The sequence below is a fragment of the Cuculus canorus genome, chromosome 1 (assembly GCF_017976375.1).
Source record: "Cuculus canorus isolate bCucCan1 chromosome 1, bCucCan1.pri, whole genome shotgun sequence".
Classification (NCBI taxonomy): Eukaryota; Metazoa; Chordata; class Aves; order Cuculiformes; family Cuculidae; genus Cuculus; species Cuculus canorus.
The window spans coordinates 143,969,272-143,996,475 of record NC_071401.1 but is presented as its reverse complement, the minus strand read 5'-3'; the positions used below and the strand labels follow the sequence as shown (position 1 = coordinate 143,996,475).

The window sequence follows — 27,204 nt, the reverse complement described above, 5'->3', positions numbered from 1 at the left end:
TGCCACTGTGACAGCAAATGTATTGTGGGGTTTGACTCAAATATGTTATCATGGTTTAGCCCCCCTCCTGGCTTGTTTGGCAACTAAACGCAAGCAGTTGTGATCCCAACCCTCTGCCTGGCCTTCCTCCCCATGCTGGGGAAAGGGAAATGTGACAGAGAGACTTGTGGGTTGGAAAATAAAACTAGAATAGTTTTAATGAAACAATAATAATAATAAAAGGAAAATAATATTAATTAGAAAATAACAAAATACATAGAAATATACAAAATTGACATCCCACTTCCCCCAACGACTATGCCACCACTGATGCTACAGAGCAGGCATGGGAAAAGTCTGGGACTGGGCTCAGGAATTGGATTCAGGAATACAAAATGCTGGGATCAGTGGGCAGAAAGATGGATAGAGATCCTACTGGCTGCTGGCCATCAAAGAAGAGGGCTTGGCCCTTGTGATCCCCTAGCTTTTTACTGAGTATGATGTGTATAGAATGGAATACTCTGTTGGTCAGTTTTAGGTCACCTGTCCTGTCCATTCTTCCCTGCAGGTGCAACCCTTTTTCACCCATTTGACTTCACAGTATTCCACCAACTCAAGACTAACCTTGATCTCCATAGAAATAAGTATAAACAATGACCTTTCTCTATATCAATACCCTGTTACTTTGGTGGTAATCATAAATTTTAAGCATTATTGCTTCTAGAGGCAGACACTGTCTGAAACACACGAGGTAAACTTTCAGAAAATGAAGTTATTTAGATGAGGCTTAGCTGAAATGTTAAAAAAATCAATTCTGCTTTAGCTCAAACCAGAACAGATGTGATTTCCACAATGTGTCTTCAGCTGTGCAAATAAAGCAGCTTAGGGTTTGTAATTCAGTGCTGTATCACAGACCAAGGAGGCTTCCAATTGTGAGTATGTGTGTAGTATGAGGTGAATAACCTATTCACTGAAACCTCCAGAGAGGCAGGGGTAGAATGGCAGGGACCTAGGCAGAAGGAAACCTGTTCCCAGGACTCCTGATCTGCCAGAAACTACTTCTTACATCTGGAAACAGGATGTGCTGGCCAGTAAAGTGGTAGCCTTGTCCCAGGCATAGCCTTGACCATATCTTGGGGCACTGGCAGAAGTGCAGGCTGAAACCAGGTTTTGGGGCATGCTTGTGGTGGCAACAGAAACCTTGGCCCACCTCAGGTGATTTTACACCTTAAAATTCCCTGGAAGAAGAGTGTTGGAAAGCTTCTAATAAAGCTGAAGAGAAGTAATTAATATTTATCTGAATATTTTTTTCTCTACTGACCAAGAAATGGGCAGCCAGGTGCTAAGGGGAGGAGGGGTTGACTATGATCTGGTAAGGAAAATGTCACCATATAAAATAGTTTGGAATTCTACTGAAGATCTAGAATTGAAATGAACATGAAGGGTTTCCACTGTTTACATTGTTCAGAGATCTGCTGCATTCTCTCCTTTGGAAGAGAGGTCAAGTCCAGTGTCAGGTGCAGCACTTTGTACAGGTGAGTTTTCCTTCTCCACCTTTTCACAAGCCAGTCTGGCTCTTATATAACAAATATAGGGAAAGGAGGATCAGAACCAAGAATTATTTGCACCTTTTGAAGGAAGAGATGCTGAGAAACTGAACAGCGAGGCAAAGATGGTGAGGTAGAGTTGTGTAATTAGAGCGTGATGAGTAATTCCTCAAAGTGTGGACCTTCATGAGCATTTTTCTCTAGTTATAGCCTTGATTGAAGCAAGAGCAGATCATAAATTAATCCAGGCAGCATTGCTTTTTGGGGCAATAGCTCTGCTCTCCAGGATGGTGCCTTTGCAACACTGAAAATGCTGTTCCTGAGTCATACTTTCAGGAAATCCTTGTGCACAAATCCCACAGCGCTAGTGGTTTTTCTGTCTTAAGAGGGCACAATTAGTGTATGACACAGGAGATGTAACTCTTCTGTGCCATTTGACTATGGTGCCAACATGAGAATGCAAAATCAGGAGAAAGCTCTCCTGACCACCAACTTTTCCACCAACCCAAGCTGCAGTTCAAGTCAACTTAGTTTTCTTGTTCCGTGGGCTCTGGGGTTTGTGTACTAAGGTCTGCAGGGAGAGGGAGGGCTCCTGTCCGGCACTAGCTGGATGTGCTTGGATGCTCTGTGCAAATTTCTTATGACACAAGAAATGGGTCTATGAAGTCCCAAATAGGCTTCTCATTAAAATTTTTCAAGTAGCTGGGAACATAGCATGTCCTAATGTTTCTAGAAATGTCCTTCCATTAGCATTTACTGCACAAAGCTGATTGTCCTATCAAAGAGGCATGTTCTGCTTAACTGCAATGGAGATGTTATCCTGTTTCACTGTTCTTGCTTTGTGGAGGTTTTTTGCTTCACCTAAAAGCAGCTTAGCAAGAAACCATGAACTACTGAAGGTAAAAGCAATCTTTTTTATTTTAGTGAGTACTGTTTTAAGATGAATGGCAAGATGGGGGTTTTTGTGTTTTTAAGAAAAATGCACAAACAAAAATAAGATGAATGACAAGATGTTTTGTTTGTGTTTTTAAGAAAAAAAAACAAACAAAAATAAGTTTAGATGACTCTTTTCCCAGAATAGCTCATGCTTAATGTTAGGGCTTTGATTTCTTCCTTGTAATGCTCTAAGTAACCTGTCATATTTGTATGCGGGCTGAAAGGCCTCCAAGAAGAATCTGTAACATTTGACATAACTAAAACTTCTAAACTAAAATGCAGATCACTATATCCTTGAAGCAAAACACTCTGAACTGGCTGGAAGCTGTGTTTTAGCAATTACATTTCCTTGAATGCCCTGACTAAGGAGAGATATCCTCCTTTGCAGCAAATGTAGATTGTGCTCAAATTGGGTTTTAGATCTCCACAATACAGAGCTGTCCTAAGCCCAAGGAAAGCTGTTTCTTGGTGTGTAGGCTTGCTTTGGATACAGAATGAATGCACTCATACACAAGTAAGGATCAAATGCTCTTTTTTTTCTGAGGACATATACAGGGTTTGATCTATGCTTGCTGTAGTCTCCTCTCTCCCTTTGTTTAGGGGCACCATTTATGTAATTGTTGCCTTTCTGATTAAAGTGCATGAGTATAAGCTGCATGACACAAGACAGCCAACTCAGGCTGTGGCACATCTCTTCGAATGCAGTTGACTGCAAGAAACTCTGGGAGAGAAATGATACACTTCTTATTTTATGCTTTTTCTCTGGCAAAATTGCTCCGTGAATTTTTATTGCCTAATGGTTTCTCTGACACCTTTTAAAACTGTCTAGCTTTTCACCAAGAGACTATTTTCTACGAGACTTGGGCCAGTAAAACATTTCTGTGATCTGGAAAGTGCTATCCTTCCCTTGCAGAGCAATCCATTTTGAAATTAGCATGGCCTGCCTGCTCAAGAAGAACTCACAGCTGCTTGGCTTCTAGTCCTGAATGGACCTATTAAATGCCATATTTCTGTAAGAAAAGCAGCAAAAGGCTATTGCTGACTAGCAGGTCCTGAAATTCATGCATACCAAGGGCAGCATTAATAGTTTCAGTGTGCAATTTTTTTGAGAGAATTGTGGACTCTGGCTCAGTAAATACTAACTTCTATCCAGTCTATTGAAAAAGGTGATTATATAAGGTGGAAATCATATGGGGCTTCAACAGAGCTGGGAGGACCTAGCTTCTCTTCTGTCCAAAATGCCTTTTGCAACTGACAGCACTTAATGATATAGTTGTTAATTGACATGCCCTGTACTAAGCTATGTTGAACCTCATTGTCCTTCTACCATGCAGTTCCAAAGCACAGTCTGAAGCTCCAGGTCCTTTCTGGAGGTGTCTAAGGCATCTTGCAGAAACACTATCACTTTGTACCAGCCCAAATGATGTACATTGGAGGTCCTGTCTACGGGAGTTTAGGTGGGACAACGCTGCTGCCTCTGGTCAGCGAGGTAGAGTTGTGCTAGATTTAAGGACTTCGAATTTCTTCCTGTGTGTTAGAGGTGTCTGCTAACTACAGCTAATTGTAACTGCAGGCTTCTGGCAAGCGACATGCTACTTTCCACTATTTCAGACAAAAGTTTCCAGCCTGCACCCTAAACTATATTTAACTTGCATTTGTATATGAGATTTCATACTTAGATGGGGACAGGAGAGCTGGGACACCACAAGGTACAATAAATAATCACAGAGAAGAGCACAAGGAGTGTATGCTGCATGTAGGGGATGGGGACATGTAAGCACGACAGCAGGAGCACACCATGTTCTAAGATCATGACAATTTCCAGTTTAGACTTGCAAGCAAGTGAGCATATTCCAGAAGTTTTATTTGGGAGTGATAACTCTTTAGCCTTAGCGGCAGGCTGGAGTGCGCAATGGGGTCGTGAAGACTGGTCATCAGCGAAGACCATCAAGGAGAGGTATCCCAGGGTCCCTAACCACTGCTATTTCCTCCCTTTCTTGTTCTAACCATGGAGAGGAATCCTAGTTAGTGGCACCTGCAGATTGCGCGCAAACTGGATTTTGGACCTCCATGATACAAAGCTACCCTAAACCCTAGTGTCAGTGCTCAGCCCCTGTCCTTAAAGAGATCTACATTTCTGCTTTCCTGTGCTCCAGGGATCCAAAACCCATCATATACGAAGGTACAGACACAACTTCCTGAGGAACTGGAAGTGCCTGGGAAACTGGTGCTGGGACCTTTTCTTTGCTGTTGGAGTACTGCTGGCTCTGTGCAAGTTGGAAAAGAAGCTTTTCCTCCATGAGTTCAGGACTGCATGGGCTAACTGGTAAGGAAACCAGTTGAGAGGGAGCTGTTCTCAGCTTCTCATCAGGAAACAAAAACACTCAAATGAAGAGAATTTGAATTGAATTCCTTTGTAATTGTCTCTCTCCTCATCCCGACAGTTTCTGAGGTAATACAATTTCTGAGGTAATACGGTTCCTGCGAAAAGCCAGAGGAGCACCTCACTCTACCACTCCCTTCTCTAGCTTGGCTGATATTCAGTACATTTCTTTGCACCAAAGTAGAAGCACTAAATTTAGCAAAAGCATGTACTGTAGCCTACTCCTCCCTTGTAGCTTCCTGAGAGATGAGCTCAGATGTGACCTGGCTGGAAATACCAGCACAGTCCAGTACTAGTTGGGACTCTGGGGAGTGCTGGGCACCTTTTGCAGCTATCAGAGCCTTTCAGAGTGGTGGGGCAGAAGAAAGAATGTACCTACCTGCTTTGCAAGAGGCAAAGCAGAGCTGACTTCTAAAATGATGCAACAGACTCAATTATACCATGTATTTCTCAGAGTAGAAAGATGTTGCTTAGTTGTTTGTGGGTTTTTCTTGTCTGTCTCTGCTCTTACTAAGCTTATTTTTCTTTAGCCCTGACCTGTCCGCTGAAACACTCTTCCTGGGAGCGAGAAGATGAGTGCATTCACGCATATGTCAAGGAGCTAGGGAATAGCTGGTGGGCCAGCTTGTTGGGTGAAGGATGCTGTACAGTTTGGGTTCAACATGGATCGCCATTGTCCTGCAGTTCCCAAGTAAGGCTAGGAGTCCAAGCAGATCCCCACACTTTTGGGTTTTTTCCCCTCAGCTCTTCCACCTCGCTTCACCAAAGGCAAGTGAGCTACCTTAAACCTGAGATTAATTTTTTCCCAAATTTACAAGCAATAGCAAGAGATTCCTTACAGGTTGATGCCACATTACTAGCATACATGGCAGGCTGCACACCACGGCACGCTTGCATCTCTAGGGTACAGAGAGAAACCTCTGCCAGTTCTTGCTGCCCTCTTTCTGGTCGTCTTGTTCGGTTTTCAGCTGACGAAATCTGCTCCTCACTTCTAGATGATGCTGGGTGTTCAGGGAATCTTTGAGGCACAAGAGGACAAATGTGACTTTATAGTAGGTGACATGGCATGCTGTGAACTTAGACATCTGCTATCCCTCTGTTGAGCAAAGGTGACAATGTGATTGTCGTTGCAATGGTGTGCAGACTTTGGTCTTCCAGATGGATTTGGGTAGTCATGGATGCTCGGTACATTGGGTCACAGTCCTAATTTTAAAGATGCATTCTCTTAAGTGTACACTTCACTAAGAAATTCTCCAGCTCATATTAATAATGTTTATATTCCAGCTTCCCATGGATGTTGTCTTATTTTCCTCCTCTGCTGCCACCACGTGGACACGTCCCTGCATTCACTTAAGGTATTAATCTTTGAGATGAATATACTCCATCCTTGACTGTATTGCAGTTTTTAACTGTATGCAACATGTTTCTGCATTTGCCATAAAATTCAGCTGGGAGGAATTTGACATACTGATATAAAAAAAAAAACAGCCAAACAAACAAGGTAAGAGTATCTCCATCATGTTTTTCCTTCCCATTTTTCTATTGAAATACTTTCAAAGGTGTGCAGTTTTCACACTGTAGAAAAGGTTATGTAAAGCAGCTGAATGTACATATCAAGTTACAGATCTCAGAAAAATTTCACAATCATCTCAATCAAGAGCCAGGCTCCAGACTGAGCAAAACTTTTCCAAAGGGCTGTTTATGAGGCAATTATATGCGGCATAATCTGTGTCGGCAAGGGTTGATTGACTGGCTTTTACATGCCATACATTCAGCTCTGAATATTGCACTTGAGACTTGACACCATTATGCACTCGTGGAAATACTATTTTGAGAGTAGAACTCTATTAAAATTGCCAGCGTGGAGTTCTGGAGAAGAAGAGGAACTAATGAAGACGTCTAGTGCAGCTCATACAGTTTAATGGCAGAACAGCATTGGTACAGCAGTGCAGGCCAAGTGAATAACTGTATTTAAAATTGGACAGAGGCAAGAATGAATTCATTTAGGTCCAGCTATGAATTCTTTCCCTATATTTTTCCATCAACCACCTTCAGCATTAAATTAATCATTTATAATCTGTTGCTATATAAAAAAGCAGCATGTAAGTTCAGCTCTGTTAGAAGTGGTGGCATTGTGCTGGGGTAGGTCCAGCAACCTTAGCTTTTGTGAGGTTAGCCTATTTCAGTATTACACATGACCAAAACGCTTAGCAAGTCCTTACTTTGCCTAGCCATAGGGTATCAGAAGGGAAAAGAACAGCAATCTTTCTCTCAGCAATGAAACAGTGAAAGCAACACATGGGTTGGGGTGAGGGGGACTGACCTTCTGCCCTTCTTCCAGTCTAGGATGCAGTTCAGGGGTAGTTGCTGGAAGTAAACACTCGAGAGTGCTTTCTTCTCACTTGTATCAGAGACCATCCCTGTGAATGGCTGGAGGGGTCTTGGTGACTTCACAGCCTTGCTAGGGAGAAGAAAGTTTAAAGCAAACACAGACCTTAATGCATTAAATGCAATTCTAGACATATGGAAACCTGTTCTGAGTCCACTTGTCCACACAGCTGTGTCAACTGTCAGGAAAGATTACAGCTGGATCCACTCCTAGATGTTAGCCACATGGCAGGATGTTCAGTGTGGTTACAGTATCTAAAACAATAACTAAATCTTATGTGGTTTTATCCATTACAATAGCTCCGACAGAGCAAGTTTGGCCCCGGGCTGTAAAGTCCTGGTGCCAATATGAAAGGAAATTGCTATTCAACCTCAGAGAATCAAGAACGACTCCCTTTCCATTTTCTCGCTCTTTCCTCCCTCTACTGGCCAACAGAACAAAATCATAAAGCATTTGGAGACTTCTTTCTGGTTTTTAGAGATGTTTTAATTTAGAATTCAGCAAAACTTCCAACTCTGATTCATCTTGAATGTAGAATTAAGATGAGCAAAAAAGCAGATGCATCAAAGACCTAGCGAAGGTTTCCTTGCTGTTCTGGGGCTAACCATGGTTTCAGGCCAGAGCTAGCACCTGTCACGGGAATGCTCTAGAAAAAACTATGTCCATGAGTGCCTTAGACAGAAAATGAGCTGCAGAATCACTAAGGTTTGATGGCATCTCTGAAGGTCTGCAGTCAGACCCCAGCTCAGAGTGGGGTCACTTATCGCAGGTTACCAAGGGTTGCGTCTAGTCAAATTTTTAATATCTCCATGGATGGAGACTCTATAATTGCCCTGGGTAGGCTAGCCTGATCACCCTTGTGGTAAAAAAAAAAAAAATAAAATATGTTTTTCTTATGTTAAATTGGAATTCCCTGTATTTCAGTTTGTGCTCATTGCTTTTTATCCTCCCAGTGGGCATAATTGAGAACTGCCTGTCTCTGCCTTCTTTACACCTTCCCGTCAGGCACTAGTTCATATGGTTAAGCTTCCACTGAGCACTCTCCAGGTTGTACTTGTGCATGGGGTTTGAATTTCCCTTTGTTGAACTTCAGAAGGTTCCTGTCGGCCCATTTCTCCACACTGTCCAAATCCCTCTTGATCACAGAATCACAGAATCACAAGGTTGGAAAGGACCCATTGGATCATCGAGTCCAACCATTCCTAACACTCCCTAAACCATGTCCCTAAGCACTTCATCCACCCGTTCCTTAAACACCTCCAGGGAAGGCGACTCGACCACCTCCCTGGGCAGCCTGTTCCAGTACCCAATGACTCTTACTGTGAAGAATTTTTTTCTGATATCCAACCTGAACCTCCCCTGACGGAGCTTCAGGCCATTCCCTCTAGTCCTATCCCCTGTCACTAGGGAGAAGAGGCCAGCTCCCTCCTCTCCACAACCTCCTTTCAGGTAGTTGTAGAGAGTAATAAGGTCTCCCCTCAGCCTCCTCTTCTCCAGGCTAAACAACCCCAGCTCTCTCAGCCGCTCCTCGTAAGACTTGTTCTCCAGCCCCCTCACCAGCTTTGTTGCTCTTCTCTGGACACGCTCCAGAGCCTCAACATCCTTCTTGTGGTGAGGGGTCCAGAACTGAACACAGTATTCAAGGTGCGGTCTCACCAGTGCTGAGTACAGAGGGAGAATAACCTCCCTGGACCTGCTGGTGACCCCATTTCTGATACAAGCCAAGATGCCGTTGGCCTTCTTGGCCACAAGATTGCTTGATGTCAGCATGGTCCTCTGGAGTGTCAGCTCCTCTCAGTTTTGGATCATCTGATGGTACACTTTGCTTCTTTGTCCAGGTCATTAATGAAGATTTTAAACAGTATTGGTCCCACTATTAACCGCTGAGGCCTGCTGCTAGGGACTGGCCCTTGGCTGGAGGGGAAAATAAAACAACCCAATATCTTAGAAGCTCTTTGTCATCCTACGTAGTTCACGGATCAAGGACAAGAAAATGAGTTTAATTTTGATTCCCATATGTGAGATGAAGTGCGTTTATGGATCTGCACAACAGGGATGGAGCCCAGTAAAACACAAGCTGTCCCATTGCTTACCATCTGAGAGGAAAATTTGACCAAAGGATAAAGCTTCCAATACAGCTAGTATAGGAGAACCAGATGAACTCTTTCACCAGCTGTTTTCCTCAGATCTTGAGATCTCTCAATAGAATGCATTGATAACACTGCTCGGAAACATGTCACATCAATCATAACTCTTCCCTTCATGTGATTGTTTTTTTGAATCTTTTGTTCATGGGAATACAACCTACGTCATTCTGTTCCTTCCAGAAACTTTTGATGATGCTAAGAGCAAACCTTGCAAATATCCAGTATTGTTTTTCAAATACTTTTACACCTCAGAGTTTTAGACTTTTCCTTCTAAGTCTTATATCTTCTGAAAAGCAATCTCTGAGCATAAATGAGATGATATAACAAAAAATACTTTTTGTCTACCCCTGATCAAAGACAGCCTGTCCAGCTACTTTAAGAGAAATACGACTCTCCTGAAGATGCTCACCCTCTGTGACAGAGGAAAGCTATATTCTGATCTGCCTTAGACTATTTAGTAGCAGCCATTTCAAAAACAGCCTTCAGCATCTTAAAAGAAAACATGCTTCTGACAAGTCTGCTAAAAATAAAGATCCTCATAAAAGCATGGGCAATAAATGGTATTATCTTAAAACAGCTGGTGAAATAATGGGAGGTATACAGGACTAAAGTTAAATTTTGCTATGTTTTTGATTACTGACACCTCAATGCATAGTTTTTTTCTCTTTCTCTTGGTCTGTATGGAGTTATTTGGAACAGATTTAGTTCACTCTTTAGACTGACAGTAAGAAAAGCCATCCTTAGCCATCTCTTTCACTCTCAGGAGAGCTCTTTGTGTTTCTCCCCAGCTGCTTTTAAGTTTTTCTTCTACAGCAGACTAGACATTCCACAGCTTTTCTTCTGAGAGACTTAGAAGTATCCTGTGGTAAGATGCATTTCTTTAAGACTTCTTGAAATCCTCTGTATAGCAGGTTCACTCCACTATTGAAAATGCTTTTTGAAGACGTAACATACAATACCTTTGGTAATGTTTCCTATGGCTATTTTAATATATCAGTTAGTAGTCTCCACCTCTCCTACTTCTCAAACTGCAGTTTCTCAAAGGACAATAACCTTGCCTCCATAGATCAGAGAACCCCATATAATAAGGAGCAATATCTCATCCATGATACACGATTGTTTAGGATTACCATAATTTTCACCATCACAATACTTGTTGGTGTGAGGATTTGAGGTTTTTTTTGGAAAGATTTGTGGGAACACAGTTCAATCATGAACTTAACAAAATAAAAATTAAATATCTCAGTCATGATTAAAATTATTGCAGTGAAGTGGTGCCAGCAGGATGTTTCCTTATAGGAATTTAATGTGGATAGTCATAAGCAGTGGTAACAAATTTGTTGGCTTTTTTTGTCCTGGTTAAATATGTAATGCAACAGCAATGCAGATGGCCCCTCAAACACTGGTGTTCTGCAGTGCCTGTTTATGGCTTCAAAAAACTGAATCTTTTGGAAACCTCTGCAGAAAAAGGAATAGAAAAAGGTTTGTGACGCAGTGGTGTCCATTGGATGACATGTGGTGAAAAATACTCAAGTGCTATCCAGAGCTTTCAGGTTACTTTATCTACAAGCACATCATCCAGCAGATAAGGAGCTCAGAAGTTATGGACTGCAGTGTTAAATGTTGGAGAAGTGATCCCTGGAGGACTAAACAACAGCTGTAACTATTTTTTATAAGAGATTCTGAAAATCTGTGTTTTCCAGTCGTAGGGCTGATGTGTTTCCACCACAACTGCTTCCCAAGAGATCCAAGGGTGTAACTCTACTGGAAAAGCAGATTCAGCATTTTGTTGGAATATCCACATGCTGACTTTGCTGGAAAAGTGAAGGAAACCTCCCTGTTTCATGTTTCATGTTCATTCTGGAAAGCATCACATTTGGGTGTTGCAGACATGGGAAAACACTCTCCCACATGTGGGATTTAGGAGGCCATTCCAATCAACTTAGCAATAACTACTGCCTTCTCCCCTTCTGTCTCTAGAGGTACAACTCTTTCAGTCCAGTAAACATCATGCTGTTTGGCTTGAGTGCTTTGTACTTCTTCAGGGTAAAAATAAGCAAGAATCACCCCACCTTTGTTGCCTTTTGTTTGATAAGTGATCCTCTATGACAGAATCATGCATTCAATAACTTTGAAAATGCCATCAGTGACCTGTTGTCAGATAGTCTCTTTTCTTAAAAAGACGAGCACCTCTCTTTTGTTTTTACAAGAAAAAACTTCCCATAAATAGTTTCCCAGGCCTTCTGGGAGTACGAGGCAGTCACACTCTCCAGGCTGCTGTATACATTTCTGTGGGAGCTGTAGTTAGCTCTGGTACATAAACACTGTAGGAAAAAGTATTGCGGATTGTAAAATACCTCTGCACCCTAGATTTTAAAGTGCTGTTAAATTACTTTGCAGCATCAGCTTTGACTTCATTATTGGTTGCAAAGTGGCGAATGAGGTGTTTGCTTGAAGAGTGGTTTGCTGTTCTTTTAATCCTAATGGAATCATAATTAATGTGCAAAAACGGGGCTTGCCTAAGTAGCAGTAACTCAGTCTTCCATTTTCTCATTTAGCTGAAAAGCTAAGCTTAGGAGTATTTAGACAGAGCTGTTACCCCTGTAGTTCGTGAACTCAACCCAGCCTGCTGTTGTGCATCCACATCTGAAACAGTAATTCTGTTTCTCTTTTATTTATGCCATCTAGAGACAAAGCTGCGAGAGTCTTGCTCCTGCCTGTCATTTTTCAACACCTTAGCTCATTTTTGGTTTCTTGGAAAACAGCACTTGCCCTTCAAGCAATAACAGGTTCGTAATACATTTTCTTTAGCAGTGACACATTTAACCTATCTCAGAATCACTGCCATTATAAATATATGGTGCTTTTCAAATGTACAGTAAAAATCACCCTATAAAACATGATTTATTAACCATGTGTGGAGGCCCAATATTTTACAATACTATTTTACTCTCTAGTTACCCAGAACTCTTCTCATGTGGGCAAGAACAGCACCAGGCTGAATACGATGGACTTGGGGGCATGAGGGTCAATACCTGATGCTCAGCAACTCAGAGGCCAAAAATCTGCCAGGCACATGAATGGAAAACTAGGTCCATGAAGAAAGCAAGAGCTGAGACATTTTCAAGATTGTTTCCTTTAAGATACAAAAGAAGAGTGCCAGGTACTGGATGGCATTTGTGTAACCTGACTCTGGCTGGGAGGATGTTAATGGGAACAAGTGTGACCTGTAAACAGGATGGAGCAGCTTGGTTGTACATGGGGTGCTGTGTGCACACTTGAAGAGCTGTGTAGCTCTGCTGGGAAACAGTGTGATGTCCTGGGTAAAACACGAAGCTGGGCATTAGAAACCATGTATGGTCTACCAGACCCTGCCTAAATGAGATTTTCTCACAGAGAAGGGAGCATATTCAATGTACTGTGGGTTTAAGTCTGGTTTCCAAGAGAAACAAAGCTTCTCCAAGCACAGCATTTTACCACCATGCACCTCCAAGAAGCTCTGGCATCTCTGTATTCTCCACCCAAATAGTCGCAGCCAGCACTGAAATCACCCCTGAACCTTATTTTCTCCAGGCTGCACAGACATGGCTCGCTCAGCCTCTCCTCATGCCATGAGTGTGGCAGCCCCCTGACCATCTTGGTAGCTTTGAATTGGACTTGTTAAGTACCCATATGTTTTTCTTGCAATGGGGAGACTAAAATTGGACACAGTACCCAGATGTCACCTCACAGGTATTATATAGAGGGGAAGGAAGATGCCCGTTGGCAGGACTTTTCCTAAAACAGTCTAGGAGTCTGCTGGCCACCTTTGCTGCAAGCACACACTGCTGGCTCATGGTCAGCTTGTCCATCAGGAGCCCTGTGGCCTTTTCTGCAGAGCTGCTTCCAGGCCAGTTGGCGCTAGGCTGTACTGGTGCATGTGGTTACCCTTGCCAGGAGCAGGACTTGAATTTGCTTTTCTTGAACCTCATGTGGTTCCTGATGGCCCATTTCTCCAGCCTGCACAAGTCCCTCTGAATGGCAGCCCTGTCTTCCTGCAGGGACTGTGCAACCACTAGTAACTGATCAGCATCTCAGTTGTGGACTAAGTATCTTATTCCTTTGAGCACAATGGCCCAGACCATTTTCCTTTCAAGTTACAGTCTGCTCATTGAGGCCATATCTCAACAGTTTTGCTGCAAGGTTGCTACAGAGGACCATACTGAAAGCTTTACTACAATCATGGAAAAAGTATCAACCACAAAATACACCCACAGAAGCCAGTCACTGCATCACAGGCAGCAATCATAGACCTGATCAGGATTTAGTAAATCCATGCTGGCTGTTTCTAATCAACTTCTTATTCACACGCTGGGATTTGCTCACAGCCTTCTCCAGGACAGAGGTTGGCCGACTGATCTGTCTGTCCCTGGATCATCCTTCCTGCCCTTCTCGAAGATAAGTGTGACACTTGTGTTTTTCTAGTCACAAAGAACACCCTCAATTTGCAAGATATGCGATGGTGATGGAGTGGTCTTATAAAGATATTGGCCACTACCCTCCTCACGTTGGGAAACTGAACTTCCTTTTCTCCTCTTTTACCCATTTGCTGCCACCATATTTTTTGTTGCTGTTGTTTTTGTATTTAAAATAGTTCTATCTTTTCCCTCCTCTTGCATCTATAAAATTTCTCTCTCTAATTTCCCATACTCTCTTTTTTTCTGTTGTTATTGGGTTTTTTCTTTTTTTTTTTGTCTTTTCCTAAGGTATAAGATGACATCTAGCCATTCAAAAAAAGAACTCCTACAGAGAAGTCAGATTTAAAGCTTTCACACAGGATTTTTTCCTCATACTGGGCAACACTCAGTTGTTGTAACTCTTAAATATGATTCTTCTTCCTCTCCAAGGAGCTATATCATGAAAAGATGCTTAAACAAACAGGCACCCACCTGAGTACCACTAACCTGAGCTTATCTCTCCACGTCATACTTCTTTTTTTAATGAAAATCTGCTGGCTGCCTCAGAATATATTGTCTAAACAAGCACAGAACAGTTCCTTGGAGAGATGCTCTCTCCAGTTTTATACACGTAAATTTATTACAGTATCATATGTCTAAGAAAAGAGTTTTTCTTATGCTTTTCTCTTCTGCAAAGCACTTCTCCCACGGGTTATTTTTACACTTTCATTACGAAAATGAACAAACCTGTAAAACTTAAGTAATAAAATGAAATTCTCCTGATTTAGTAACATTAAGGGGTATATTCATGTTATGTGGAATCTTATCTTGAAAGGCTAGCTGTGGTGTGAAGGCTTAAGTAGATCATATAAAGACAGATGAAGCAAAAGGGTGAGAAGAGGTGTGCATTTAAAAGTTCTGAGAAACAACATCCCAGCAAGACATCCGGTCAGCCAGCTGGAGATTCTTACATTGCTCCCAGTTTGAATGGATGACAAGGTTTTTCTTAAGATTGGCTGCTCTCAGGGTAAGTTTCGGGGTTCCAAATGCACCCATGGTATTTTTGTAGCATCATCTCCCATTCATAATAATGCACTGCACCATTTAAGGATACTTTTGATCTTCTTCCACTCCTTCATCAAAATGAGAGAAATGAGAGTTCTAAAAGGAGCTCACGGGTTTTACGGGCTGTCAAGCTGGCCTGGTAGTAGGTAAATGGCTTAGATCGAAATTCAGCTTTAAATCTTTTCTCACCTTTAAGCCAGTCCACCTCTTCATTGTCTCAAGATGCAGACAGCTTTACGTCTAACAAGGAAAAAGAACTGGGAATATCAAGTATCTGCATTTTTAAACAAATCATCCATTTCCCCTTATTTATTACCTTAAATTGCTGATGGAGGAAAAGATCGGGATTTACCTGCATACACATAAAGAATATTTCTGCTACTAACTTTTTCAGGCCTCTGGAGGTTTGGCTTTCTTCCCTCTCTCTCTCCTTCCCGATCCTTTATCTGAAATCTGCTTTTTTTCTCTCTGCATTGACTTTGGTGTCTAGACTCTCTCTTTTATCTTTCATTACAACAGTGTCGTTTTCCCTCACCTGCTGGTTAGTTCTTTCAAATTCCCTACTGCAGAGAAGAAAGCTTCTTTCATTTGGAAGGTACTCCAGCATGGAGACATGCTGGCTCTTTATCGTTAGGACCTACAACCCAGGGTTTTAGGTTTTTCTTCTGTTTCATCTAAAGACTTCACCTTCCAAAAAAGTACTGCTCTTGTATGGGAATGCAACTCACTTACATGTCATACATCACCATGCCCCAACACTGAGGGTCCACAGGTAGGTTAGAGACAGCATAACTGTAGATCTACTACCTTGTACTGAGTGCCAGAGGTACGAAAGGAAAAAAGAATTGAGACATATTATGTTTGGGATATGCTGCCTTGGATGTGAATTAGTCTTAAATAAATGTTTCTATTTTTTTTTAGGGGTAAATTTGACTTCTCTTGTTGATACAAAATATCTGCCCAGTTTGTGGGAGCATAGGGCACCCACAGCCCCTCCTCTCATGGTGCCTTCAGTGAATAACAGAGGAGTGTCTCTGCAGTACAGCGATGGTTGCACATGCAGGAGGTATGGCCGCAGATGCAGCAGTTATGGTCCTTTCTCCTCAACATGGGCTTGGGAAAAAAACAAGGGATAATGACACAGAGCTGCAGAGCTCCTGTGAAGATACCACACATGGTCTTCTGCCATATTTCCCTAGTACTGTCTCTTGGCCTCCTTTTCCCCACCACTAGTCTGCAAGCTGTCATGGTAGCCTTTGCTCAAGAAGACCTCAATTCCAGCTCCTCAGACTCCCTCACTTCTGCAGGTGTTTCTAAAATATTGTACCTATATCCTCTCCCATTTTGGTTTCTGTGAGCAGTGACTTCCTGAAGGCTCCCAAGGTCTATGTGTGTTCTGCAGTGCTTTACTGTGCTTGAGAACCTCCCTAGCTGTTACCAACTGCTGTAAAACAGCTCCTCCTCACACAGGTGTGCTTGCAGCCCAGAAAGCTAACCCTGTCCTAGGCTGCATTAAAAGAAGCATGGCCAGCAGGTCAGGGAAGGTGATTCTCCCCCTCTACTCCACTCTCATGAGCACTGCATCCAGCTCTGAGGCCCTTGACATAGGAAGGACATGGACCTTTTAGAGTGAGTCCAGAAGAGGGTGACAAAGATAATCAGAGCACTTCTCCTATTAAGACAGGCTGAGACATTGGGATTGTTCAGCCTGCAGAAGAGAAGGCTCCAGGGAGACATTATAGCAACCTTCTAGTACCTAAAAGAGGCCTGTAAGAAATCCAGAGAGGGACATTTTACAAAAGCATGTAGTGATAGGACAAGTTGTAATGGTTTTAAGCTGAAAAAGGGTAGATTTAGTTTAAATATAAGGAAGTAATTCTACACTATGAAGGTGGTGTGGCACTGGAACAGCTTGCCCAGAGAAATTGTGGATGCCCCATCCTGGAAGTGTTCTAGATCAGGCTGGAAGGGGCTTTGAGCAATCTGATCTAGCGGGAGGTGTCCCTGTCCATGGCAGGTGCTTGGAACTGGATGATCTTCAAAGTCCTTTCTGACCCAAACCGTTCTGTGATTCTATGATTCACCTCTCCTTCTCTTGCTCTGTTCCCTGACAGGCCAGATGCCCTCTTTACCCTCGTGGGACCCACCCTTTTTTTGCTATACTGCCAGTGAACTGTATAACTTTAGGTACGAAGGGGTAGTTCGGTGGGTGCTGCCACCAGCTCCACACAGTCACAGGGCTGATGCATCTATATACCCTGAAAAATCCAGTCTGCCATACTGCTGTTAGAGCACAGAGAATAGTCTGTAAGCTGATGCGAGATGACTGTGAATCATCCTTAATTAAGTATGTGCGGTAGTAAAGGACACTGTTCTCTCACTGCTTGCTTTATGCAGAATAAATGCCAGCCACCAGAAAGCTGTATGTACCTCTTGTTCAGTGCAATGCAAAGGCAGGGTAGGAATAAGTCTGTTTGGGTCATTGTTCGATAGTGCCAGACAACAGTGCTTTGCGTGACACAGCACACGCTAACTGAGTAGAGAGCTGCTGTTAGCACTGGAAGACCATTCAGGGAAGGGCTTATTGTGTTGGGTGTGAACATAGGATGCTCGAAACATAAAGCTGAGCTCCAGAGTTTTCTCAGGTCTCTGTGCAGACGTAGCTGTTTTGAACTAAATTGAGGATGGTTACAAAGTGCCTTGGCCAGGATCTCCAAGTTGCTGAACGTGTGTGTGCACTTTTCTGTACAAGACCAGGATTAATACGGTGTGGACTCTAATTTGGTTTCCAGGAAGGAATTTCAAAAATCTGTCCTTGCACAGACAGTATGGCTATTTGAGGCAAAAATAAAATTGATTTTGGTTTAAAAGGGCTATAAAGGAAGATATGAGTAAATTTAGAGAAAAATAATCTAAAATTGATTAGAGAGGAGCCATTACATAGCAGGCAGTAAACTGCCGAAGATAAGCCATTGAATAACCATAAAAAGAAAATGAGGATGCTCTGATATATACAAGCAAGAATCAGAACATTGCACTCTTCCAATGGTATTTTTTTGCTTTGGTTCATGTGTCTTTCTTCTGTAGTTTAAGACTATGAATCACCATGAAAGACTAGAGATGTACACTGTAACTTGGAGAAAACTCCAGATCAGGACTGATAATGATCAGGAGGATTTATATGAAAGTTCATCCTAGAAAGGCAGCAGTGAGAACGCATTCTGGGATCTGAGTGCAAGCAAGATTTGTGTGTGAACTTATATCACAGATAACAAACTGAAGGACAAAATGTGGATTTCATACTTGATGCTGGCATGCAAAAGGAAAATCTGGCTTTGTACTTGCAATATCTGCAACATGAAATTGTGGCAATGGCTTGAATTACATATATAGGACTTATTGAATGTATCAGTTTGGAGATTGTAGAGAGATTTCTAACGTTTCACAGACATCAGGTTACTGTACAAATTTTGACTGGATTTTTAAAACTGTACAGTGAACCTTCACCGATGTGCTTCAGACATTCCTACTTCTAGTTCTCTGTTTGGCCCAGATTTGATGCTGTATGCAAGGCCTATCTAACATGTTAATGAGAAAAGAAAATTATTCATTCCACTTTGTCCTTGGGAATTTATACAGGTTACATGGCCAAATATACCTGTGAACTCCTTAGACTCATCAGTTAGTTCTAAGGCAGTCTATATATGAGACTTAATTGAATCTTTTAAGAGTAAGAGCGTAACTGCTAGTTTTACTGTTCAACTTGATAAGAGTTTAGATTTAGATTATCACGTGCAATCTTAAATATAATTCACAAAATTCTTAATGGGAAGTGCTTTTAGGACAGTCTTCAAAACAACCAGTACACTAAGTTTAATATTGCATCCAGCTGTAATAACATCTATACTTCAAATAGTTATATTAATGTCAACTGTTGCATAGGTAAATTATATATCAGACCTGCAACGCCATATAGATATACTGGTTTTTTTGAGATAAAGGTTTGGGAAAAGCAATGCTTGAGATACTACTTCCCTCCTCCAAAGGGTGGGTACAGCTCAGTGCATCCGGTGTTTGGACCCTGGCTGGTTAGGCAGTGACTCAAGAGGCAGGAATCATGAATGGTCCAAAAGCCAAGTTTTTTTAAAGACCTCTTAAACAGACATTCACATAACACTGTGGTATGGTGCCTTAGGTGTTGTAAGTGGTCCATGTGGGAGTATGTAAGATATATAAACCTGTGACATCATTCTTAAAAAAGGTGTGTTCTCCATCAGCATAAGTCAAGGACCAAAATTCTCGCTGGTGACCTCCATAGCAGCCACGCTGCTGCTTTATAGAAAAGTGCCGGAAGTGCCAGCCAAGAGTATTACTGCATTGTAAGAATTAAAGCAATGAGTATTCAAATGTGCAATTATAAACCTATATTCACAGATGTTGTTTGTCTCAAAAAAAACCCGTCTGGCTCAAAGCTGGATTCAGCCTCTGCACACCCCCTGTCCTGCATGTTCCCATGTTGAACTTCTTCAGTTCATGGAGATACAGTAATTCTCTGAAGGGACCAGCTTTTCCTTGTATTAAATAATGTTCTTGCAGGAGGATCTGACTGAAGGAAAGGATGGCATTACAAGCAGCTGGTGGTGTGGGATGGAGAAGTAGTGCTTCCTTTTTTTTGAGAGACTTTAGGTTTTCCTTCAGTCCTCAGTGTCTGTAACCCTGTGATTTTACACAAGGATCTCAGCCTTCAGAAAAATGTAAAATTATGTTTTTATCCAATGCATAGAATCATAGAATCATTAAAGTCAGAAAAGTCCAATAAGATCACCCAGTCCAATGGTCAATATATATAGAGAGGGGCTGAGGAGGTAGTTTTGAAGGGTCTTAATTTCCTGCTCATGACAGGGTTGAAGAGACTAAAAGGGCTGTAAAAAAAGATGACATTGCCTTTTTCAGTGGAGCAGTGAGAGCAGGTCTAAGCAAGTTAGGCACAGATATATATACTCGCCCTGATCTTACACTCTGTTATATATTTAGTTTGTTATAGCTGCTGGAAACAAAGAGCCAATATTGGGTTTGAAAACCTGACTTATATAAGATAAAGGAACCCAGAAATACAGTGCACATAAATATAAGAAGAGGGGATTGCTTGCTCTCAGAAATGTGGAATAAATTTGCTGAGGCACAGTAAAAGATGAGAGATTATAAAAAGGCATTAGGGCTGTCACTGTAAAGGAGCCAGGGAATTACACAGCAAGCTCATATTACCAATTCAAACTGGAGTTAGCTGTAAAGAATGGTCTGGTCTTTAGAGGTAGCAGAATAGCAGTGCAAAGTGCATTGAAATGTGATATTCTTTGGAGAATTCAGCAGGCTCATATGGGCATAGAAAAATGTAAATGGTAAGCATAAGTTATGTACATGTAGCAGCTTCATAAAAACTCAGAGATATAGAAAACTGTAAGAAATGACCTATTTGTTCAAAATAGCAACCTGGAAAAGAATAGAATTCATGCTGATAGGACAGGACACATTACAGCCCAGGTCTGAAGTAAGTGTAGATATATTTATATTTTGCTCTTCTGGCAGAGACTACATTGCAGTGTTGGATCATTATTTGCATTTTCCTGTGGCTGTGTTACAGGGAATCCGGCATTAGAGCATCCCATAATGCCCACCATATCTGCATTTGCCAGGCAGAGAACCACACAGGGAGGCCGAGTAATGAGTCATGGTTCAAAGGACAAGATTTTCACACATTTTCAGGGGTTGATGGAGAGATTCCACTGTGTAACATCTAATCCCAGATATCCTGTATTAAAGGGTCTACTGAAAAATAGAATCAAGATACTTGAGATTTCTTTAAAAAACTACTAGATCTAAAAGAGTTTCTGCTGCTGATGAGCTTGAGAGATTGCCTTTAAAACACAGTCAGTCTCCTTTTCTTTTAGGAGGTGGCTGAGAACCAGACTTACTAGTAAAAGACTGATCTGGGTGCTAATAAATACAGATGAAGATATGCAGAAGTCATAGGGAGCAAGGATACTAAATTCCAAGGAGGTGCAGCCTGCATACAAAACCAAGATGCTACGGACTCACAAGGCTCTGCCTGCCAAGGAGATTGCTTCTTTCTCCTCCAGAGTACAAACGGCTGAAGGATAAGCTTTTGGGAAACAAGAAGAATATAGAGATGAAGCTTAGGGAAGCAGCATCTGAGAAGACTCTACTGAGATCAAGCAGAGATCAGCAGGAGCTTCTTGAAAGATATTTTGCATGCTGTTAGAGTACCTAATGCCATTTTATATTTTATATTCTAAAAGAACCATAGTAGGAAAAAAAAGGGAAGAGAGAATTGTAACACATGCTATTATTAAGAGGATCAGTAAGGACTGGCCTGAGAGGATCAGAGCCAAGAGAAACTGGGGCAGAGGGACCCATTCTGTTACATATATGTACCTACACTATTATACAATTGTTTTAACTTTTCCTACCATGAACTCCACTTAACGTCTGCCTGAAACGGCATTTTGAACTTGTGTGGTTGGATGCTCTTGGTCTGTCGATGTTTGTTGTTTATTTTAAGCTGTGGTTCAAGGGTTTAAAAAGCAACTAAAAGTAACTTTGCAAGTATTTGCAGATCTGTATTTTTCCACCCATGTTAATGTCACTAATGTGTCTCTAGCCACGGTGGTTAGCTCTTTGGCTGGCACAAGCGCTGTTTTACCAGAGCTCCTGCCTACGAGGTGAAGGACAACTCCCAGGTGTCTGTCCCAGCAGATGCGTGACCAACTATAAGCCCCAGGTCTCCAGCTGGAGTTTCACGATGTTCGTACGCTCATGCGCACTTGTGAGCAAAAGCTCCAGACCTTTGGGAGCCTCCGGTTTGGGATATTTGAGCACCCTCCAGTTTGGGATATTTGAGCACCCTCTGCTTCTCCTAATGCCTTTTGTAGGGAAAGCCTGTGCCACGTTCATCTCCCCTGCACAGAAGAGGGTCATGGTTGCCTAGCAAACCCTTCAGCCACCCCCAACCTCATCCACACCCCACCTTCATGGCCATCACCCATTCCCCCCTCTCTGTCTCCTCTTTCCTTCCCTGTCTGTTCTCATCTCCAGGGCTCCCACCTCTCTGTCTGCACAGCCCAAAGGAGTAACCTCGCTGTCCTGGGAAGACAAGGCACTGCTGAGAGGTGCTGAAGCAAACAGATGTGGTCAGTAGGCAAGCTCTGGAAGAAGCACGTAAGAATTGAGTTGGGTCACATACAGCACACGTGTGTTGTCTTGGTAGAATAAGAGAACCAATGTTCTGGATCCTGTGGCAAGACATTAGGGTACAAAAGTTTTAGCACACAGTCTACTTACCATAATGCTGGTAATACATCTAAATTTATCTGTCTCATCTCTGGCTGTTATTGAATGGTGGCTTTGTTTATAGCACCTGTTTTCAAGTGCCAGTAAAGCAGCTCATGTGGAGGTGATCTTCAGGCGAGAAAGGGTGAGTCTTTCTGGATGGAGGGGCAGAAAGTGTTTGATGGGGATCCTCATTGTCAAAAAATTGAATGCCAAGTGTATTGAACCTGTTAAGACTTCGGCAGCATCTCTTCTCTTATTTCACTTAGGAGAACCTCCACGGAGAAAAAAAAAACACTGTGTCCATTTGTACCAGACTGTACTTCAGCGAAAAAGACTCAAAAAGTATCTTGCTTTGATTCCACTGAGAGGTGAACTCCATGGCCACTGTGTCGCACCAAAGCACTACAGGATTAAATGGAGTTTTCACTGTGTTAGATGTGAAACTCCAGCAGTGTTCAAACCCCCATTACACATTGTGGCTTCTCTTCCTTAGTGTTGGAGTGGTTATGTTGCAATGCTGAGGGTACCCATTGCATCTTTATTTGGGGCCTTGGGAGCTCTGCTCTGGCTGCTAGTCAGTTGTTTGTAAGCTTTTTTAGGACAGTTGAACCTCATAGAATTGAATAGTCCAAAAGAAAGAATCTCTTTTCCCTCCTCCCTACTGCCCTCTTCCACCTAATGTTCTTCTGCAAAGCCCTTAGGAGACTTAAAACATGTAATGGTATGTCATACTCCTCCTGCAGCGTACTGACCAGTGCTAGAGACAACATGATGGACTAGAAGGATCTTCATGTCTGAGACTTGGGCTCAGGCCTTTTCATCCTTATTTCAAAAATAAAGAATGCAAAAATAACTTTGCAGGTTACAGTTATACACGAATATAAATCACAGGTCTTTGGGTTTACTGCTTTTGTGTCGACAGGTTGCCTTTCAGCACCATTTTCAGCCACTTGTACAACTTCAGAGCCATGCATGTAGGTGTTAGCTAGGAGGAACTGCCAGAGTATCTATGGTCACCGAGCAGCAGAATATGAATGCCTCACAGACGAGATTTACTTTTCTATTACTTATGGAATCAATGAGACTCCTCAGCTACACAAATGGAAGTTAGGAAAAACAAGCTTGTTTATTTTGAGGTCATGGAAAAATAAACCTGACTTTCTCCCAGGCCTCAAAGTACTGATCTGAGAGCAGAGTAAGGTCTTTGAGAGACTTTTTATTAGGTATTTCAGAATGGTTCGATGCTTCATTTTCTTTGAAAAGAAACCTGCAAAGAAAATAGTCTCTTGTTGCTTCTTCCATGTATCTCCTGGTTTTCTGAAAATCTCTCAAGTAATATACTGTAATTACGAAGTCAGATCTTGTTAGCTTTGAAAGGCTATGCCTAATGAGCAAACAAGTAATTAGGATTTCCAGCAAACTGTAGCCAACTTCAGCCACAAAACCGTTCATTTTAGAGGGAGCTAGAATAATTGACTCAACTTTAGTCTGAATTGAAAACAATTAAACAATTGTTTCAGAATATTAGCAAAAAAAAGAAAATTAAACTGGACTCTGAACTGGGAACTGTTGATTCTGGTTTCATGTTTGAGTTTTCAGAGTTATATAAGGCATTCCTTTCTAATAATGGTGGGCTGGGCTTTTTCACCTTCTAATTAACAAAGACGACTATTTTTAAGAACTTGAGTCCTCAACTGAAGGAATATGCTCTTAAGATGTGTGAGACTGCCAAAGATCATAACCATCAAAGAAGCTAGAAAACAGTGACCCTATTACGACTGAGATTAAAAAGGAAAAGAAAATGAGGGTGAGGGCTTGTATGGCGAGAAGGTGAAATACAGCCTGAGGAGACCAATGCGGACATTTTTGTGCAGTCATGAAGAAGCAAAGCAAGGCTTGTTAACCTTTTTCATCATTTCCAGTTTCCTTTACATTTAAATTGGAATGTGTAATGTTTCCTTTCTTTTCATTCCTATACAGGGTAATACAGCTGCTGTTGCTATTAACCTTTAGGCAGATTGAAAATCAGTGAAAGTTGATGTGTGATACACTTTTATGTGAAATTAATAGCCCTTGCCCTCAGTTTCAGAGAAAATATTCAAAGACTTGATTTGTGATAAAGGTAGCAGGAGTGAGAGGCAATGTGTCTCAGAGAAGCCATTTTCTGTTTTATCATGGTGAACTCTAGTTTCTTGGGCCACAGGTATCTCACAGAGCAGAGGAAGGAGTTTGAGAAAGCAGAGATGATGAAATCCCTTAGTATTCCATAAATGGCGCTTGGAGAAAGCACGACGCAGTTGCTCTTGAATCCCCAGTGAAGAAAATCTCTGCTTCACGCAACCAGCTGCTACCACTGCAGGATGTGAAACAGCAGAAGATTGATAAAGATGTCATTAAACCTGCATTGTTGGGCTGCATCGCTGTGAGACCTGCTGTTATGTTCCCTTAGTGGGACTATGATTGGAAATGGTGTTGAAAAGATGTAGAGGCATCCTCTGCTCAAAAAGGTGGCAAAATCTCTTATGGGGTGAATTTGTAGATGGCAGCGTCTGTGGGGAAAGAGGTGGGGGTTCATGGGACTAGCAGGTGGGATGACTTATATTTTCACAGTTTCTGGTTTCATGTATGCCTGCAGTGTCATTTGTGTCGTATGGATACTGTCTGTGCAAGCAACCCACTATGCTAGGCTGCTGAAGATACAGCTGCTAAAAGATGAGGCAACTGATTTAGTTTGAAACCAGGTTTACAGGACACACTGGAGCAATGGGTGAACAATAAGAGCTAGGACATTTTAGACTTTAAAACTGGAGGATTTCTGAGTGGTATTTAAACTAGTCAAGGACGGTTAGCTAATGCCTTGGTACTACTTTGAAAAATTCAGCTGCCATTTCAGCTACTCCCTGAGGCACGCTCTCAGGTGGCAAAAAACCCCAGTGAAAGGCAAAACCAGTGGGCAGACAGGGTGGAAGTTTGCAGCAGAGGCCATAGGCTATAACTGGGGCTGCGCTTACAAATCATAAGGCAAAGTCTAATAATACTGCTGCTCTTATTGGGGAATACTGATTAGCACATATTAATAAGTGACAATTTAGCTCTTTCATAATTTGCTTTTCATACAAGCTGTTGTTGAAACAGATTTTCCTCATATCCCTTTGAGTTTGTTATCAGAGCTGTGCTGCACATGGTCTTTTGCTGCTCCTCTGTAAAATAAAAGGCAAAGGAGATCTTGCTCTGTTCACTCATCAGAAGTGCTTTCCCTTTCTTTCCTTTGCTCCTCACAATTTAGACTTATGCTCTGGTAACTGGAATTTTTGCATAACTAAGCTGGGTTTGCTTACTAGTGGTATTAATTTTACCTGCCTATCCCACAAGGGAGAGTATCTTCTCCAAAAGAAAGGTAGAGGGAGCTGGGGTAGGGCTCACAAGAAAGAATGTGCAATCTGTGCAAAGTCCTTCCCTCTGCAAAGGGAAGGCTGCAAAGTCTAGATTTGCTTAAGCTTCGTGTCTACCTTTGGAGTCAGCAACGGCATTTCCCTGGCCAGACTTTGTATTTAGGAATAATCCTGCAATCTCTGACTTTGGAAAAGTCGTTGTCCACTGACGTGAAGACAGTCGGGCTTTTGTTGTCAAAGTGGAAACAAGAGTCTTCTTCAGTGTTCCTGAGAGCAATCAGAAATAAGAAAATGACCCAGAATTTACTAAGTTCCTGAATCATCAAATTAATTTTCCTGAAATCACCTATGGGGCATGCCATTATTCTTCTTTGCTTGTGGGATCATGGCTTTTCTATCTCATAAGATTAGGAGACTTCTCCAGTAGTCAGTGAAACATCCATGGGCCACTGAGAGGTCAGTTGTCCCCAGAAAAATGAAAAATGTTTTCTGCAGCTTCATGAGTGGAAGGCTTGGTAAACATGTTCTCACCACTCTTCTCAAAAGCACAAAAAAAATATTCCATTCATTGCTAGAAACTCATTGACATAAACCTCAGCCCCTTATTTACTGCTCTATCTCATTCAAAGGCAACAGCTGTTTCTGCACTCCCCTTGTGAAAAAATACCCGGATAAATGCCTGGACATGAGCACCACATGCAGGATGTACAGTAATGAGTAAATTTTGCCTGGGGCAGATCCATTCCCATGGCATAAGCTGTATACGAGTATCCTCTGTGATGCATTAGGCTATACCTAAATAGCTAACGAAACTGTGGCAACCGAAGTCTCAGAAATACTTTAGGCACAGTAGAAAAGTGAAGCCTTTATTTGGGAAAGTGTCCCAAAGGAAGAAAACACTGTCCTGTCACCAAGAGTTTGTGATAGAATCATAGAATGGTTTGGGTCAGAAGGAACCTTAAAGATCATCCAGTTCCAAGCCTCCTGCCATGGGCAGGGATGCTTCCCACTGGATCAGGTTGCTCACGCCCGCATCCATCCAGCCTGGCCTTGAACACTTTCAGAAATGGGGCATCCACAGCTTCCCTGGGCAACCTGTGCCAGTGCTTCACCACCCTCAACGTGAAGAACTTCTTACTAACGTCTAATCTAAATCTGCTCCCTTCCAATTTAAAGCCATTCCTCCTCATCCTATCACTACATGCCCTTGCAAGAAGTCCCTCCCCAGCTTTCCAGTAGCCCTTTTCAGGTACTGGAAAGTCATGATAATGTCTCCCTGGAACCTTCTCTTCTCCAGTCTGAACAAGCCCAACTCTCTCAGCCTGTCCTTGTATGGCAGGTGCTCCAGCCCTCTGATCATCTTTGTAGCCTTCCTCTGGACCTGTTCCAACAGTTCCAGATCCTTTTTATGTTGAGGATTCCAGAACTGGACACAGTATTCCAGATGAGATCTCAAAAGAGAGGAATAGAGGGGCAGAACCACCTCCCTCGACCTGCTGGCCACGCTTCTTTTGATGCAGCCCAGGATACGGTTGTCCTTCTGTGCTGCAAGCGCATGTTGCTGGCTTATGTCGAGCTTC

General features: G+C 42.2%; 1 protein-coding gene across 1 annotated transcript in view; it reads left to right on the top strand.

Moving 5' to 3' along the window:
- The first annotated feature begins 4,646 nt into the window (after nt 1-4,646).
- Nucleotides 4,647-27,204, top strand: part of LOC104056374 (zinc finger protein 501) — a 37,728-nt gene continuing 15,170 nt past the window's right edge. Inside the window, exon 1 of the mRNA XM_054068410.1 lies at nt 4,647-4,788. The gene's annotated coding sequence lies outside the window, so the exon portion shown is untranslated. The remainder of the gene's footprint in view (nt 4,789-27,204) is intronic.